Genomic DNA, 17,527 nt, shown 5'->3' with positions numbered 1-17,527 from the left:
AGCATCAGTGGACAGACAACAACAGAACTGGAACCCATACAAACAGCACATGGAACAGACAAGATGAACGGTAACCAGCACAGAAGCAGATGCCTGGACCCCAAGCAGAATGGAAGCATGGCGGTCTCAGGCAGAGCTGCACACAGACTAGAGATTCCACAGACAAGAGATTCTGCAGACAAGAGATTCCTCCTCCAGGGAAGCCAGGGGCCCTCTCACGAAGGCAGGACATACACAGGAAAGGAACAGAAGCAGAAAGGAACTACAGGCAGACAAGAACAGACAAGGATCAGAAGCAGTAGGCGCTGCCAGGCAAGACATAGGACAGGATACAATCAGAAGCAGTTTGGCACTGCCAGGCTATCAGATGCAGTAGAGCACTGCTAGGTGAAACAAGGAATAGACAAGGATAACATAAACATTATACAGGGCAGGTTCAGATCAGACAAGGACATATCCTCAAACACCAATGCAAAACCAGGCGACACCACACAAAAGGGCAGATAGCAAAAAAAACTGGGTCAGCTGCAAGGGGCTACACCCAGTAAGGCACAGGAAAGACTGACTGACTGACCTCCTGGGTGAGCAGCAAGGTACAACACCCAGCAAGACACCAGAGACTGACCTCCTGCCACACAGCTCACAGGTAGATAAAGCTGGATAATGAGGGCATCTGAAAGCCACACCCAGGCAAAGAACAGGGGCAGTTAACCCCAACAAAACAGAAGAAGAGGAAATCCCCCTTATTGTCCCTCAGTGGGGAAATTTTGGAATAACAGCAGCTATCACATTCACAAGAGGAGCAAAATAAGAGTAATTAGAAATTAAAGAGTAAAATACAAGAAAAACATAACAGAATTTACTTTAAAAAAAATGTACTACTGGGTTTCTGTAAACAGTCCTAACCACTGCTGGGAGGAAGGACCTCCGATAACGTTCCTTTGTGCACCTAGGATGCAGCAGTCTGTCACTGAAGGAGCTCTCCAGCTCCACAACAGCTTTGTGCATGGGGTGGGAGACATTGTCTAACAATGATGTTAATTTTGCTAGAGTTCTCTTGTCACCCACATCCTGTACTAGATCAAGGTGACAACCTAGGACAGAGCTGGCTTTCTTAATGAGCTTATCTAATTTCTGTCTCTCAGCCACAAATAAGCTGCTCCCCCAACAAACCACACTATAGATGCCACCAAAGAAGGTCTTTAGGAGCGTCCCCTGCACTCCAAAGGACCTCAGTCTCCTCAACAGATAGAGTCTGCAATGAACATGGTTGTTGCCATCATTATTCCATAAATGGTAAATTAAAGGGGTTGTCTCACCTGGAACATTAGTGGCATATCTCTAGAACAGAGTGGCCAAAGTTCGGGAGAGCACACCGCGTATGTGTAGCTGGTGTACAGTAGTACAGAGCCACAAAACACACAGGCTGCAGTACAGGATGTTGCCCCTGGCAACCAGCATACACAGAGTCCACTGCAGTCAGGACGCCAGAGCACAAACAACCCGTGTCACAGTGACAAACACAGGACACAGTTCACACAATACACCGTAGCCAGCATGCAGTCCCACGCAACCAGTGTACACAGGTGCCAGCCTGCAGCCAGTATGCAAGGGAACCTGCAGCCATCCTGCATTGCAACAGTGTGTATGAACTGCACAGAGAAGCAGACACGGGGAAAGCAACATTTACAGGCCGCAGTTCACAGAAGACACCGCAGCCAGCATGCAGCCCCAAGCAACCAGCCTGCACAGGAGGCAGCCTGCAGCCAGTACGCGAGAGGGCATGCAGCCAGCCTACACTGACACAACTGTCACAGTGAACCGCACTGTGACAACCTACACACATCTTCTGACATGAATGAAGGGTCTGCATTTCTCTTCTGAGATCTGCCCCCCTTTGATTTTGGACTCTGAGAGCTTTAGATTTGGATGACTGTCATCCACTGCAATTAACACCTCCATTGCTATGGTTTTGAAAACTCCCTTATCAAGGTCTTAATTAGCCCAACAGGGTTCTAAATTTGTGGCCCCAATAATAGACTACAAAGGTCCAGGAGAAGACAACCACATTTGGAGGTGACTTTGAAGCCAAATACCACTTGGGTCTATTCCTAATGGGTTGATCACAAACAATCGATAAGACCTTACAGATGATATGTCCTGTGTGCACAATGATAACTATATAGAATACAATGCATTTAAAAGTAGACATGTACATCTTCTAATCAACAGTGGACCCTCAAGACCTGTTCCTCTGCTCCTCTAGTCCAGTTGTACGTTAGCCCATTTCATGATGTAGATGGTAGTAGAGACTCCAGTCATCAAAGGGGTTGTGTCACCTGGAACATTGGTGTCATACCACCAATGTCAGAAATGCAGGTCCCACCCCATAGAAATGAATGGAGGACAGCTAGACATACGCGGTGTGCTCTCCCGAACTTTGGGCACTCTGTTCTAGAGATATGCCACCAATGTTCCAAGTGAGACAACCCCTTTAATTTACCATTTATGGAATAATGATGGCATCCACCATGTTAATTTACAGCTATATCCCAAACTAAGCATTTTTCTCATATAGGGTCCTTTCCAAAATTAGGTATCTAAAGATTATATTCTTAACCAGGTCAATTAGTTCAATTTAAGCACACTGATATAAGTTCTATCTCAAACTCTCTTGTACATGTACATTATAGTTCACAATATTCATAAATAATTTTAGACTTTTTTCATACTTTTGGCTGGCTGTAATAAAATATTGTACTTTGTGACAGTGTGAAATCATCTTGATCCCTGCAGATAAAATACAAAAAGGTTATTTCGTTTCGGCAATAAAAACGACAATTCATTATTAAGATTTAAAACAATTAGCTTAAAATATTGTTTGAACGCATTCACTTCCTGAGCTGGCACATTAATGAATAAATATAATTAGAGCCTGATGGAAAAAAAGGGCTCATTTTTGTTCTTGATATATGTCATCAATTGTGTATTTGAAATGAAATCATAAAACCCAAAGCTTTGTTTAATCACAAATGTCAAAAATTATTAGGTAATAACTACCACAGAGCGGAGCGAAATCAAAGACAAAAGGCTCGTATTCAAATCGCATTTCGCTTCTGCAGGATTTTGAGGCGTCCGCGTTTTCAGACGTCGATAAAAAGGTCACGAAGAGAAGGGTTTACTTTTAATGTCAAATTAATATTATGTTTATTCATACAGCACCAACATATCCGGCCACACTCCATTAAAGAAAAATGCATAAAATTGCAAAAAGTTTCCCCTTATTAGCCCCGCTTGCTGCAACATCCCTCTGAGGCATTAGTTCGATACCCTAATAGAGTTATATTAGTAGCAAGATGCAGAATAGGGAATGAAGCAACTTTATTAGTGTTACGTAATTCGAAGTTCACAAAGTGGACTTTCCTCGTGCTTCGTGGTAATGAAACGATTTTACCTGAAATGGGGCAAAAAAAAATCATACTTACCTCACCCATTTGACCGCGAAGAGCCAGCCACCGCCATCTTGATTGAAGATCCCACGAGCGATGATGTGTGACATTATGGGCCTCTCAAGATTTTGCGGTGGATCTTAAATCAAGATGGTGGTGACGGGCCCTTTGCGGTCAAATGAATGAGGTAAGTATGATTTTTTTTTATTACAGACTTAAAAATGAAAGTCAGATGCCGTGATCAGCGATGAACGCGGCATCTGAGGGGTACAATGACAGGGAGCTGTGCAATTTCCATTCCCTGTCAAATTGTTTTTGTAAAATTTGGTGAAGCAGCCGAATCAAATTTTAAATAACTTTACTCAACACTAAACTTTATAAATAGTCAAATTTGTTTGGTGTATACAACTCTCATGCAGACTTATGATTCTGCATAGTTACAGACTACATACATACCTTGTGTAGTCAGATCCTGCTATCATGAGTTATTTTTTTTCCATCACAGTTCTATTCTACTAACCAGTCAAACTGTCTCCTAAAGCCTGAAATATTCTATCTCTGAGTTAAAGGGGTATTCCCATCACAATGATCATTATTTAATCTGTTAATGATGTTGTCATGAAAGGTGAGAGAAGGAAAGCAAACCAAATACAACTAACAGGTAACAAAACACCAGGCTAGGACCCCACAGCTAAGGAACAGGGAAAGGTCACCACCTGACAAACTCTAAGCCTTTCCCTGTCTGATAACCACATGAACAAATCCCAATGGTAGAAGTGTTCATGTACTGGAACCTAATACCTGCTGCAACTGAAACAAACCTAAGGCTAGGGAGAAGGCGAAAAGACAACTGGTTCCTTGCATGAGATGAAGGAACCAGTGTCTTCCTGAGGCCTATACCAGAAATACAACAAAAGGGAAGAAAAAGGACTCAAAGTTATCTCAAGACAGACTGGGAGCAGGAGATCCACCAAGCACCAGCAGAGAACTCCAGAAGAAACTATAAACCGCAAGGGCTATAGTCAGAGGCGGAGATAAATAGCATCACATGACTAACGAGCAGAACCTGTGAGGAGGTGGGATCCTGCCCAACACCACAACAAAGCAATCTGTCAGATAGGCTTACGTGCCGCAAGTCTGACAGATCTTATTAGATCACTCACAGGGCAGGGCATGACAGATGTGCCAGTGATAATTTTTGTAAATATATTGTATTGGGAAATTCACACTCATCTTGATAAAATTATTTCCCTCCTACCTCATTGTTGTCATATGGTATCCCATAGATACGGCCACCGCCCGCCTCCCGAATTCATGGGCCACTCTTACGCAGAGGAACCTTTATTTTCCCCCAGCCGGCTGCTCATTGCAGTCCTGAATGCGCACGCTGCCGTGCATGTGCAAGGCTTATTTCTTTAGTGCCGCGTCTCATACAGAGCCGCGAATGCCCTGTATGCAGCGAGGCTCTGTATGAGACGCGGCACTAAAGAAATAAGCTTTGCGCATGCGTGGCAGTGTGAGGACTGCAATGAGTGGCCGGCTGGGTAAAAAAAACCTCTTCTGCGCAAGCGCGGCCCAGGGATTTGGGAGAGCAGCGGTGGCCATAGGAGACACATGAACAAGCACGCAAGGAGTGTGATGTCAGAAAGAGGCATGGCAGGGCTTCACTCAAACTGCCTAAGCCCACACAGCCTTAGAAGCATGAAACCAAGAAGTGAACAGCAGAGCTGGCTGCAGGTGAGGACGAATTAGCAAGATGGGAAAACCGCTTTAGAGGGGTTTGATTATCTAGGACATTGATGGCATATCTCTCGTGGACATGCTCCTATCTCCAGAACAGGCCCCATAAAGTGAAGAGCACGCAGTGCATGTGTTGTGTCCATTCATAGCTATGGAACGTCTGAAAACAGCAAAGTATGCTTGCCGTAGTATTTTCGGAATTCCAATAGAGTTGAAAAGATGGTGCACAGCACAATCGCAGCTACCACTCCATTTGCAGCTATTGGACTGGAAATAGCCGAGAAAGTGTGCAACTATTTTCAAACTCCCATAGCAGTGAACGGAGGTTAGTTCCACATGTGCAGCTGCACTCTATTCCCTTTGGGGGCCACGTTCTGGAGATAGGAGTTGGGTCCCAGAGGTGACACCCACAGCTATCTAACATTCATGACATATCCTAGCACTATGTCTCCAATGTACCAGATGGGCCAACACCTTTAAAGGGGTTTTCCTATTAGTATAAGTTATTGCATTTCAACAGCATATGATATAACAATAAGAGGGACCTGAATAGAAAAACCAAAGGTCTGACCTCCATTATTGAGTACATTGTAGAATGTCCTAGTCATGTGCCATAAGCAATCAATGGGAGTGATTAGTCTACAAACCGGATTCCAAAAAAGTTGGGACACTATACAAATCATGAATAAAAACTGATTGCAATGATGTGCAGGTGCCAACTTCTAATATTTTATTCAGAATAGAACATAAATCATGGAACAAAAGTTTAAACTGAGAAAATGTACCATTTTAAGGGAAAAATATGTTGAATCAGAATTTCATGGTGTCGACAAATCCCCAAAAAGTTGGGACAAGGCCATTTTCACCACTGTGTGGCATCTCCCCTTCTTCTTACAACACTCAACAGACGTCTGGGGACTGAGGAGACCAGTTTCTCAGGTTTAGAAATGGGAATGCTCTCCCATTCTTGTCTAATACTGGCCTCTAACTGTTCCATCGTCTTGGGTCTTCTTTGTTGCACCTTCCTCTTTATGATGCGCCAAATGTTCTCTATAGGTGAAAGATCTGGACTGCAGACCGGCCATTTCAGTACCCGGATCCTTCTCCTACGCAGCCATGATGTTGTGATTGATGCAAAATGTGGTCTGACATTATCTTGTTGAAAAATGCAGGGTCTTCCCTGAAAGAGATGACGTCTGGATGGGAGCATATGTTGTTCTAGAACCTGAATATATTTTTCTGCATTGATGGTGCCTTTCCAGACATGCAAGCTGCCCATGCCACACGCACTCATGCAACCCCATACCATCAGAGATGCAGGCTTCTAAACTGAGCGTTGATAACAACTTGGGTTGTCCTTGTCCTCTTTGGTCCGGAATACATGGCGTCCCAGATTTCCAAAAAGAACTTTGAATCGTGACTCGTCTGACCACAGAACAGTCTTCAATTTTGCCACACTCCATTTTAAATGATCCCTGGCCCAGTGAAAACGCCTGAGCTTGTGGATCTTGCTTAGAAATGGCTTCTTCTTTGCACTGTAGAGTTTCAGCTGGCAACGGCGGATGGCACGGTGGATTGTGTTCACTGACAATGGTTTCTGGAAGTATTCCTGAGCCCATTCTGTGATTTCCTTTACAGTAGCATTCCTGTTTGTAGTGCAGTGTCGTTTAAGGGCCCAGAGATCACGGGCATCCAGTATGGTTTACGGCCTTGACCCTTACGCACAGAGATTGTTCCAGAATCTCTGAATCTTTGGATGATGTTATGCACAGTTGATGACGATAGATGCAACGTCTTTGCAATGTTTTGCTGGGTAACACCTTTCTGATATTGCTCCACTATCTTTCTGCGCAACATTGTGGGAATTGGTGATCCTCTACCCATCTTGGCTTCTGAGAGACACTGCCACTCTGAGAAGTTCTTTTTATACCCAATCATGTTGCCAATTGACCTAATTAGTGTTAATTGGTCTTCCAGCTCTTCGTTATGCTCAAATTAACTTTTTCCAGTCTCTTATTGCTACTTGTCCCAACTTTTTGGGGATTTGTTGACACCGTGAAAATTTGAATCAACGTATTTTTCCTTTAAAATGATACATTTACTCGGATTAAACGTTTGATCTGTCATCTACGTTCTATTACAAATAAAATATTGACATTTGCCATCTCCACATCATTGCATTCAGTTTTTATTCACAATTTGTTTAGTGTCCCAACTTTTTGGGAATCCGGTTTGTACTCGACTAAGAGAGAGCATTCCAGAGAACAGGTGCACCACAGGAGAAGTCTAAGGCCACTTTCAGACGTGCTTCCCGGATTTGCTCCGGATGCGTCCCGAGTGCATTGCGCGAAACGCGTGCGAGTGAGCACACAATTTCAGTTTTGACTGCGATTGCGTTGCGTTGTTCAGTTTTTATCGCGCGGGTGCAATGCGTTTAGCACGCGCGTGATACAAAAATGAATGTGGTACCCAGACCCGAACTTCAGTTTGGGTTTGGTGTTGTGTAGATGTTATTATTTTACCTTATAATATAGTTATAAGGGAAAATAATAACATTCTTAATACAGCATGCTTAGTAAAATGTTGCTTAAGGGGTTAAAAAATAAAATCATTTAAATCACCCCATCCACTTGATCGAGCAGCTGGCATCGTCTTTTTTCTTCTTCTTCTTTCAGGACCTGCAAAAGGACCTGCACTGACGTCACCACACTCACCACGTGGTGAGCGCGATTACGTCATAAAAGGTCCTTTAGCAGGTCGTCAAAGAAGAAGAAAGAAAACGATGCCGGCTGTGTGATCAAGTGGATGGGATGAGTTAAATGTTTTTATTTTTTAACCCCTCAAGCAAATTTTAACTAAGCATTCTGTATTAAGAATGCTATTATTTTCCTTTATAACTATATTATAAGGGAAAATAATACAGTAAATTGACTTTTATCAATTTACTAACATCATCTCCTAACAACCATTAATTTCTATGGGGCTTTCGTTGCGTGAAAAATGCAGAATATAGAACATGCTGCGATTTTCACGCAACTCACAACAGCCCCATTGAAATGAATGGGTCTGGATTCAGTACGGGTGCAATACAATCACCTCACGCATTGCACCCGCGTGGAATTCTCACCCGTGTGAAAGGGGCCTAAATGTTTTTGTATGAGAAAACAATAAAAAGGATTTTTTGATTTTACACTGGCACTTCACTTTAGGCTAGGTCATGAATGTATGATTAGTGGAATAACCCCCATGATCAGTATCGTGCGCTCCGTGGTAGCCGACAGAAAGACATTGGGCGAGATTTATCATTAGCTCAAGTCAAAATAATAGAGTGAAAAAGTCGCAATTTTTTGCGCAATCACTTGAACTGCGCAAAAATTTTTGACTTTTTTCCGCTCTGCACTATGCTCACCAGTTTTCTGAAAGTGGGCGTGTTTTCTTATGTAAATGAATCTCTAGACAGATTTACTATTGCGACTATTTAAAAAGTTGCAAAAAAAGTCGCAATTTCACTCCAGTGAGGACCATGCTTATCTTATGAAACTTTTTAATAGAACATGCAACTTTTTCGTAAAGAAATGCAACTTTTTCATAAAGATGTGCGACTTTTGTAAAGCTGCTTACTGACAGATAAACTGCTACCTTCAAACCACATTTATTACAGTCTTAAAGGGCCAATCATAAATCTGACTTGGCTAAAACTGACTTTAGCCATATGTGAAAGTGGAGTGAGCTGTCAGAGTAATGATAAATCTGGCCCATTGTCTTTTCTCTTAAATAGAGAAACAGTTTAGGCTAGACTGGGGTGGGAAGACTTAGGACTCTCCCCATTCTTCACCCTTAGGCCCCTTTCACACAACCGAGTTTTCCACGCGGGTGCAATCAATGCGTGACGTGAACGCATTGCACCCGCACTGAATCCTGACCCATTTATTTCAATGGGTCTGTGTACATGACTGTACTTTCCAATCTGATATTGATGACCAATGCGGAAGATAGGCCATCAAAATCTTGGGAAACTCCTTCAACACACAAAGCTGCGATACAACAGTATCCCTGAGCAGGAAGTGTTGCTGGCTAGCAGACTATCAGTTCCCTTAGACAAAAGGGTTAAGAGCCGCACAAACAAAATCTGATATTCTGTCTCCATTTGTAAAATAATATGCTATTATTGGATTGCGAGACGTGATGTTTTTGAGACCTCCGATGGGTAATTTGGGGACCAGTAATCGTATTTTCAGTTGATTGTTTTCAGAGTGTTGACTTAACACTGACAGAGACATAAAGTGATGGGCGATGATAAACAACATCCTCTAAATGCTTTTAATAGGTCAAACGCTAGCACCCATTTGTTCCAATTTCAGCAGAACGTATTTTCTTATCCGGATGACCTGGAACTCTTTTTATGTGATTTTTACCATCAAGTTTAATAACAATTACATATGCATGATAACCACTGATTTACATGTATTATTTGACAGAGGACATTGTTTCATTTCCACTGCTCTACGCCGGATAAAGGAGACGGCATATTTTACTGTCACTGGGTAATCTACAGGCTTTAGCATGGTGGCGAGCCTGCTGAAGCATAGCAAATAATTGGGGTCGATTTACTGCAGGATAAGATAATAAGTCCGGCTAATGGAGCATTGACTTGCAACAATTTGAAGGTACTGTTTATTATTTTATACCCATTATTTTATTTATACCTTTTATTTACATAAAAGCATATTTTGGACACTAAGTCATCATGACAGATTTGCGGGTAGCGGACCGATTTAGGACGATGCTAAAAAGATGTAGAATATACAGAAAGTCCTACCTTGGACTCCGAATTGTCATGAAACAAGTTCAACAAAAAATTGCAACTTACTAGCAAATCTTTCAAAAGGCTGCAATCCACAACACAACCACTGGGTGGCCACACATAGCATTTACACTTACATCCCGTGATGGAGTATCTCCAAATCATGGTCTTTCAAAGGTGGTCATCTTGCGACACATATCATTTGAAATGTTGAGCCAAGGGAAAGGGTAAAGAAGAAAACATCTGTAGTGTGCTGACTATATTCTCTGTGTCTACCATCACTTAGTTCCTTATAGATACCAGCACATTCAAGTCTCCATTATTCTTTCCTTTACCTAAAGAAAAGATTTGGCTGCCATCAGGGGCGTTGCTAAGTTCAAACATTTAGGGCCTGGGCCCCTGATGTTTTGTCCCAGGCCCCGAATGTACTGCCTGCCAGATAGATTCAACTGTATGGCCATCCTCAGGACAGCAATACAATTAAATCTAATTACTTGCAAGAGCTGAAGGACCTGTGATGACATCACAGTCCATGTGATCAGTTCTAAATGCAGTAGCTGAAAAGGACCTGCGATGATGTCACCATCATATGACCAGTGCAGGAGAGGACGGCACAGCAGTGAAGAGAAGTCCTGGGAAGAATCTGTGGTGAGGTCTGGTAAGTGAAGGGGTAGATTACTCAGTGTGAGAGGCAGAGCAATGTTCGGAGTTGTAGGTATTTAACTGGGACTGTATGTTAGGGCTGAAGTTATTTATGTGGAACAGTGGGGTGGAGTGATGTTATTTACATGGGACTGAATATTGAAGGGTGATGTTATTTACATGGGACTGTATGTTTGTCACGGTAAATGGGGATAAGAAGAACACCAAGTAAACAAACAGCAACAGGTAAACAGATTAGGCCCCAAAGCTTGGGAGGAGGGAATAGGTACCTCCTAACAATCCCTGAGCCTCTCCCTGACTGCTGACAGTATGAGCAAGTCCTAATGGTGGATTAACTCATACGCTGGAACCTAAGCCCTGATACTGTAGCAAACCCTAACTTAGGGAGCGGGGAATAAGACAGCCGATACCTTCCACCGTGAAGGGACCAGCGTCTCCCTGAGACCTAGAAGAAACATACGTACAAAGGAGAAAACAGGAGGACTTAGCTTGAGATGAGTGGGGGGTAGAGGATCCACAAACAACCAGTATAGAACTCCAGAAGGAAAATATCAACCGCAAAGTCAGCAGTAAGAGGTGGACTTAAATAGAGCCTCTAAAACAGCTAACGAGCAGAACCTGTGGAGAGGTGGAATCCTGCCCACAACAACAAACCGAAAGGAAACACAGAAAGACCTGTCAGATAGACTCACGTGCTGCAAGTCTATCCGATCTTCTCAGGTCTCTCACAGGGCAGGCAGTGAAAGTACCCCCCCTTCTACGGGTGACCTCCGGGCACCCAGGACCAACCTTATCCCGGTGTGCCCTGTGAAAAGTCTTCAGAAGGCGACTAGCACGGACATCAGTCGCTGGAACCCACATTCTTTCTTCTGGACCGTAACCCTTCCAATGTACGAGGTACTAAGGGGAACCACAAAGAATACGCGAATTAATAATTTTGGAGATCTGAAACTCCAGATTACCATCTACCAAGACAGGAGGAGGTGGCAAGGGAGATGGTTCAGCAGGTTCCACATAGTTTTTCAGCAAAGACCTGTGAAACACATTATGGATCTTCCAAGCCTGCGGAAGTTCAAGACGAAATGCAACCGGATTAACGATGGCAGAGATCTTGTAAGGACCAATAAATCTTGGGCTCAACTTCCAAGAGGCTACCTTTAACTTAATGTTCTTAGTGGACAACCACACCAAATCACCCACAAACAGGTCCGGACCAGTCATACGTCTCTTGTCAGCCATACGTTTATATCTTTCGCCCATTTTTTTCAAATTGATTTAAATCTTCTACCAGATAGATGACAATGAGGAAGAGAATCTTGCCTCTTCAGGTATATTTAATATAACAAAAACAAAAACAGGTGCAAACTGCGGTCTTACTAACCCTCGTACTGTTGTAAAATTGAGAGATTAGCCAACATAACCTGCTTAGAGGACATGTCTGAGCCCGAGCACTGGGCCAAGGTTTCTCAAGTAGCTCAGGACCTAACGCTAAACCTACTTGGGCAGTATGGACAATACCAGGAACCAGTGGACAAATTACAGTAGCACACGGTCTGACTCACAGTCAATCTCCCAGTAACCTCCAGCATGAGACCATGCATACAGTGGGAGAAGGAAGAGAGCTGTGAGCCCCACCCAAGACTGGCTGATATATCCCGAGCCTCACATGTGCACCAGACTACTGCCTGTGGATGAAAATAAAGGTGCATTCCGGAGGTATACCAGAGTACTCAGTCCCAGAAAAGGTACCAAACTGAGGGTGAAACCCATAAGTGCCACAAAATGGTGACTTATCAGTGGACTCCTGTCTATGGTTAATTAAGGCAAACTCAGCCAAAGACAAAAATGAAGACCACTCTTCCTGATTCTCAGAGACAAAACACCTCAAATAAGTTTCCAGATTCTGGTTAGTGCGCTCAGTTTGTCTATTCGACTTAGGGTGGAAAGCCATAGAGAAGGACAACTGAACTCCCAGACGAGTACATGATGCCCTGCAGAACCTAGGAAACAAATTCCGTCCCCCTATCAGACACCACATTAGAGGTAATGCTGTGTAATTTCACAATGTTATCAAGAAACACTTTAGCGAGAGTTTTGGCAAACCTGATGATGGTATAAAGTGCGCCATCTTACTGAAGAGGTCCACCACCACCAAAATAACCATCTTCCCAGAGGAACTAGGCAAGTCAATGATGAAGTCCATGGACAAATTCTTCCAGGGACGGGATGGACAAAGGAAGAAGAGATCCTGAAGGCAGAGTAAGAGTCACCTTGGCACGTGCACAGGTCTCACAGACTGCCACATAACTCTCCACACCTTTACGTAAATCTGGCCACCAGAATCTCTGGGAAATAAGATCCACAGTGGATATGCTCTCAGGGTGGCCCACAAGGACAGTATCATGATGTTCCTTGAACACCTTGTGCCAAAGCCCAGAAGGAACAAACAACCTCCCTGAAGGACAGGAATCAGGTGCCTCACCTTGAGCTTTTAATACCTCCGCCTCAAGTTCAGGATAAAGGGCAGAAACCACCACCCCATCAGCCAAAATCGGAGCAGGATCCTCCAAATCTCCCCCCCTAGTAAAGCTATGCGACAAAGCATCCGCCTTGACTTTTTTACCCCAGGGCGATAAGTGACCACAAAATTAAATCTAGTAAAAAACAATGACTATCTGGCCTGCCTTCGATTCAGACGCTTTGTCGATTGCAGGTAAGCCAGATTCTTATGATCAGGCACCATTTGCCAGGAGAAGGACCCTGCGACAAAACTGCTCTGACTCCCACTTCTGATGCATCAACCTCCACAATTAAAAAAGTCTGAGACACATCAGGTTGCACCAGAATGGGAGCAGAAGCAAAACATTTCTTTATTCCAGAAAAAGCATGTAATGCCTCTTCAGACCAGACTGAGAAATCCACACCTTTCTTGGTCATATCGGTCAAAGGCTTGACAACAGTAGAATAATTCAGGATATATTTTCTGTAGTAATTAGTAAACCCCAAAAACCGCATCAGCACTTTCTGATTCTCAGGTCGATCTTAGTCCAATACTGCACGGACCTTTTCGGGATCCATACGAAAACCTGAGGAAGAAAGCAGGTAACCCAGGAACTGCAGCTCCTGAACAGCAAACACACATTTTTCTAAGTTAGCATATATCTTATTCTCCCGGAGGATCAGTAAAACTTGTCTTAAATGATCTTGATGAGTTTCCATATCGGGTGAGTAAATTAGTATGTCATCGAGGTAAATAACCACAAACCTCCCCACCAAATGATAAAAAATGTAATTGATAAAGTGCTGAAAGACCGCCGGGGCATTAGTCAACAGAAAGGGCATGACCAAGTTCTCGAAGTGGCCCTCAGGGGCATTAAAGGCCGTCTTCCATTCGTCCCCTTCCCTGATTCTTATCAGATTATAAGCCCCTCTTAAATCCAACTTGGAAAACACCTTGGCTCCGACAATTCTGATCAAATAAATGCGGGATCAAAGGAAGGGGATAAGGATCACAGACAGTGATACAATTTAGTTCCCGGAAGTCTAAATGCGCTCTAAGGGTCCCATCTTTTTTTTAACATCCACCGGTGACTTAGATGTTCTAATATGTCCATTTTCCAAACTCTCGGAAATATACTCTTTTGGGTTGGGATTATACAACCGAGATTTTGGCAATTTAGCTCCGGGAATAAGGTTAGGTTGACCGGACAATCACACTCTCGGTGAGGAGGTAACTACTGATCTCCACCCACAGAGAATAATTTAGAAAAGTCAGAAATAAACGGGGGTAACACTTTAGTGGATACCACAGAAAGTGACGCGCCGAGACAGTTGTCTATACAGAAATCACTCCAATTACTGTTCTGTCTTGCTTGCCAATCTATGGAAGGATTATGTCTGGTCAACCATGGTAAACCTAGTACTAGAGGGGCAGGCAAACCCTTTAGTACAAAACAAGAAATGGACTCAACATGGGAATCACCCACCCTAAAATGAATATCATGCACCATATGAGTCAGACACTTTTGCGAGAAAGGGGCGGAATCAATAGCAAACACAGATATCCCCTTGTTTAATGCACTTGTTTTAAAACCATGACTCTGAACGAACTGATAGTCCACAAGGTTTACCCCTACTTCCAATTCAATATTTTTGGAGTCTAGCGCCACCATGGCAGGAGAAATCGGGTACCACCGGTAAAAGACAAAAATACCTTCTCCGACTCTACACCCACACTGCAAAGAGTAAGAGAACTAGACTTATTAGGCTACTTTCACACTTGCGTTCGGTGTGGATCCGTCTGGTATCTGAACAGACGGATCCACACCTATAATGCAAACGCTTGCATATGTTCAGAGCGGATCCGTCTGCATTAGACAGCTTTTTTTCAGATCTGAGTTTTCACATTGTGAAAACTCAGATCTGACAGTATAGTTAGAATATACTAAGTGCGGCCCCCCCTTCCCTCCCTCCCCGGTATTAAATTCATTGGTGACCAGTGCAGCCCCTCTCTCCCCCCCATATTAAAATCACCCCCCCATCATTGGTGGCAGCGGAGAGTTCGGATCGGAGTCCTAGTTTAATAGCTGGGGCTCCGATCGGTTACCATGGCAGCCAGAATGCTACTGCAGTTCTGGCTGCCATGGTTACTTAGCAATTTTAGAAGAATTATACATACCTGCGCTGTCTGTTGCCGGCCGGGCGCTCCTCTTACTGGTAAGTGAAAGGTCTGTGCGGCATTGCTTATAGCACAGACCTGTCACTTACCAGTAGGAGGAGCGACCGGCCAGCCATAGAGAGCGCAGGTAAGTATAATGCTTTTAAAATTCGGAACTCTCTGCTGCCACCAATGATTGAGGGGGGGGGGGGTGATTTTAATTAGGGGGGGAGAGGGAGGGCCGCACTGGCCACCAATGAATTTAATACTGGGGAAGGAGGGAGGGGGGCCGCACTGGCCACTAATGAATTTAATACTGGGGAGGGAGCGGGGCTGCACTGGCCACTAATGAATTTAATACTGGGGAGGGAGGGGGGTCTGGCCCCTGCTGCCTGGCAGCACCCGAGGGGTTAATTGTGCGGATCACAGCCCCCTGTAAGAGATCGGGTGCTGCCAGGCAGCAAGGGGCAGTTATGTACACAGTTCTCAGTATATTCTAACTTGAAGCGTCCCCATCACTATGGGAACGCCTCTGTGTTAGAATATACTGTCGGATCTGAGTTTTTGTGAGAGCCTTCAAACGGAACTCACAAGCGGAACCCCGAACGCAAGTGTGAAAGTAGCCTTAGTTACAACCCCTTTTTTTTTTTTACCTTGAGGTTTAATATAATGACATACGTTAATAAAATGTCCTTCTTTTCCTCAGAAGAAACAAAGTCTTCTCTGAACCCTGAAGTTCCTATTACCAGGGCACATAGAGACCTGTCCCAATTGCATAGGCTTATCACCAGACACAAGCTCGAGTGTCCCTGTACCCCGCAGGACAGCAGAGGCTGTTTCCCCATATGATAGTGCATCCTGAGTGAGGGGAACCTTGCACCTCTCTCTCAGGCGTCTATCAATCCGTACGGCCAGGGTTTTCGTGGAATGCCAGGGAGTCTTTTAGTCTCTCAGACAGCCCTTGACAGAATTGACTATGGAGTGCTGGGTCATTCCACTCTGAATCAGTCACCCATCTCCTAAAGTCGGAGCAATATGACTCTGCAGAACGTTCTCCCTGACTCAAATTGCACTGCTTAGATTCGGCCAGAAAAACCTGGTCTGGGTCATCATAAATAAGGCCCAGGGCTCTGAAAAATGTATCCACCAATAGGAGGGATTGGGAACCGATCGGTAGAGAAAAGGCCTAGGACTGAGCATTACCTTTCAGCAGAGAAATAATAATCACCACTCTTTGATTTTCGTCCCCAGAGGAGAGTGGACGCAGTCGAAAATACAGTTTACGAGATTCTCTGAACCGAACAAAATTATCACTCTCCCCAGAAAACCTATCTAGGAGGGTGACTTTAGGTTCAAGGCTGCCCTGGTTCCCACTGACGGAACCAGACGCCTGAGAATTCTAAAACTGTACAACTGAATTACGGAGAACTGCTACCTCCAAAGATAATCTCTGCATGCGATCCACCAGTGCATTAACAGTATCCATATCTGCACAAAGCAAGGAAATTAATGACGGTAGGGGCGGTTGACAATGTCACGCCAAGTCGGGATAAGAGGAACACCAAATAAACAAACAGCGAAAGGTAAACAGACTAGGCCCCAAAGCTAGGGAGGAAGGAATGGTTACCCCCTAACAATCCCTGAGCCTCTCCCTGACTGCTGACAGTATGAGCAAGTCCTGATGGTGAACAAACTCATACGCTGGAACCTAAGCCCTGCTGACACTGTAGCAAACCCTAACTTAGGGAGCGGGGAATGAGACAGCAATATGAAGAATCACAATACATTAGTAAGTGCCTTGTAATAACTTCCTCTACATAAAGTGAGTGCTGAAGTGAGACAACCCTTTTAAACATTGAAGACCTATGCTCAGGAATCGATAGGTCATTAATACCCCCATGATCAGCAGCTGGAAAGGGCTCAGGTGAGATCTTCTGCCTCTTCGTCAGCCTGTGATGTCCATCGGTTGCACAGTCTTTATGAAACTCAGTCCCATTCAAATAATGGGATCCCATAATGGGATTATTATTCATTTATTTATTATATGCAGTTATATAGCGCTGACATATTCCGCAGTGCTTTACAGACATTAGAAAAGCACCAGTGCTAACCACTGAGCCACCATGTACCCCTGGACTGAGCTGCAACACCAAGTACAGCCACTATACAACGTACGGCACTATGCTTGGTATACTATTTAAAGGCTCATCCGCA

Source organism: Bufo gargarizans, chromosome 7, assembly GCF_014858855.1.
Source record: "Bufo gargarizans isolate SCDJY-AF-19 chromosome 7, ASM1485885v1, whole genome shotgun sequence".
NCBI lineage: Eukaryota > Metazoa > Chordata > Amphibia > Anura > Bufonidae > Bufo > Bufo gargarizans.
This window is presented reverse-complemented; position numbering follows the sequence as displayed.